Genomic DNA, 2,500 nt, shown 5'->3' on the forward strand with positions numbered 1-2,500 from the left:
AACCCCCTCCCTCTCCGATTCTCCTCCAGTCCAGGAGGGATCACCCGACGTGGCCTTTCTTCCTCCCACCCACCCATTTCCTCACCTCAACTTTTGCTTAAACAAGGATAGCCAATATTATTTCTTTGACGCCAAATTATTTGAAAAAATCTCTCTCTCTCTCTCTCTCTCTCTCTCTCTCTCTCTCTCTCTCTCTCTCTCTCTCTCATTATTCCGTTCTGGAGGGAAAGTTGCACCGCCCTTTACAGTGGACTCATTTGTATTGCTCCACGGTGTCACATTTTACATTTCATTTAGTTGCTAATTGGGGGAAATATTTTCATCTCCTTGTTTCTGATATTGTTATTTTTATTGCATGTGAGTTTGTATGTTTGATAGGAAAGTTCCTGCTTTTGGAAGCACGAGAGCTCCGCTGAATATTACCCTCTTACGCGCTGCTGTTGCTAGGCTCAGTCACCTCTTCTTCTTTTCCCGCTGCTCTTTTTTTTTCCCTCGTTTCACGCTCTTAGCAGCCCTGCTGCTTTTTGGATTTTCGTTACTCTGTCACAGATGAAACGTTTTAAAGATTTTAATTTAAGCCTCGAGGATTGTTTTGGGGAAGGAATTTTGAGGTGTTTGGAAAATTTAAAAGGGAAATTTTTGTGTTTATTGTCAGCCGTCTGGTGCATAGCGGTGGGTGCTGTTTATTCAATTTATTATGAATTAATATATTCATGCAGTCTCGTCTGGTATATCAGTCGCTTTCATTCACAGGTGGTGTTTTTTTTTTACGTAATTACAAATAACAATATAATTTATTTACTCTTCAACGACCTAAACAGAAATATTTCCAATTTTGAAATAAAGTAATATTTATTTTCTAGTTTTAATACTTGCATATATAAAAGAGAATAAGTTTGATAAGCCTTCTACTGAAATAGTTCAAACTTGCAACTAAGGTTTTTATGTGGAACAGGCTGACATAAGTCTCTTTTTTTATAGTTTATATATGAAAGAGGTATATTAATGTTGATACTGTTGTCAAATTATTTTATTTTGATTACTCATTACTTCCTATCCAGTTTATTTACTTATTTATTTCGTTTCCTCACTGGGCTCGTTTTCCCTGTTGGAGCTCTTGGGCTTATAGCATCCTGCTTTTTCAACTAGGGTTGTAGCTTAGCTAGTAATAATAATAATAATAATAATGATAATAATGATAATGATAATAATAACAAAAATCTTAGTAATAATAATAATAATAATAATAATAATAATAATATAAAGTCATCATAATTTAAAACTCTCACTGTTATTAATTATGTAGAATATTGTTAGCATGTATATTTCATAGTAATTTATGGAATTTGGTCCATGTAGGTCAGCGTTAGGAGCAGGGTGGGTCATTCATTGAAAAAAAGTCCTTCATTTAAAGATAAAAAGCAATAACGATTAGATTAAACTAAAGGACTTTATTGAGTTGATTTTCTATATAGGCCTAAGTACAGAAAGGGCATTACTCCACTATGGCATATATAAGCTGTGTAATATTAGGCTAAGTGATGAAAGGATTGGAATATTAACTCTCTCTCTCTCTTTCTCTCTCTCTCTCTCTCTCATACGAACTTTCTAAATGCTTAAACTAAATCGCTCTACCAAAGAGCAAATGGGGCTCAACGGATCGACTAAAAAGTCTTTGAGACATCCAAAATCCTTGTAACTCTCTCTCTCTCTCTCTCTCTCTCTCTCTCTCTCTCTCTCTCTCTCTCTCTCTCTCTCTCTCTCTCTCTCTCTCTGTCGTGTTCCTATGGTGATTTGCACCCAAGCAGACATTTTTCACTAGAATCAATCTTTAGTCCCCGCCCACAAAGAGCCTGAGGGGGATAAGGTGTCTGTCTCTCAGCCAGTCCATTTATTCGATAACACCGGGTGATCACCGGAACTAATGATCGAGTTCGAATCGCTGGCATATTTCTGAAGCGAGAATCACGAGTTTCCGATTCGAGCCTTTCTTATTATTGCTTCCACTCTTCCGCGAAACTGGAAACTTACTAAAAATAAGTTTTTTTATTTCATTAAATGGGAATTAAAATGAAGAAATAAACGTTCCTATGTCATGCCGAGCTAGGATACCTGATCAGTTATGTTTTCTTTTGCAAACAACACTTTTTTTCTATAAGAAATTCGTTTCCCTGTTACTGAATACTGTTATTTCTGAGCCCATTTATAAACTCGTTTTATTTTAAGTGTGTTGAATAGAATGACAACACACATATAGTTCAGTGGGACTAGCTGTAAATGAAATGATTTTTGCGTCCCAATAAACGAACAAATAGTAGAAGAAAATTCAAGATGGCGTCCGAGATGTTGGTACACACATAGTTCACTGGGACTAATTGTAAATGAAGCAATTTTTGCGCCCTAATCAACTTACAAAAAGTAGAGGAAAATTCAAGATGGCGTCCAAGATGATTTCAAGATGGCGACCAAGATGGCTGCCACAACCATACATGCCTTGTAA

Source organism: Palaemon carinicauda, chromosome 37 (assembly GCF_036898095.1).
Source record: "Palaemon carinicauda isolate YSFRI2023 chromosome 37, ASM3689809v2, whole genome shotgun sequence".
NCBI classification, from domain to species: domain Eukaryota; kingdom Metazoa; phylum Arthropoda; class Malacostraca; order Decapoda; family Palaemonidae; genus Palaemon; species Palaemon carinicauda.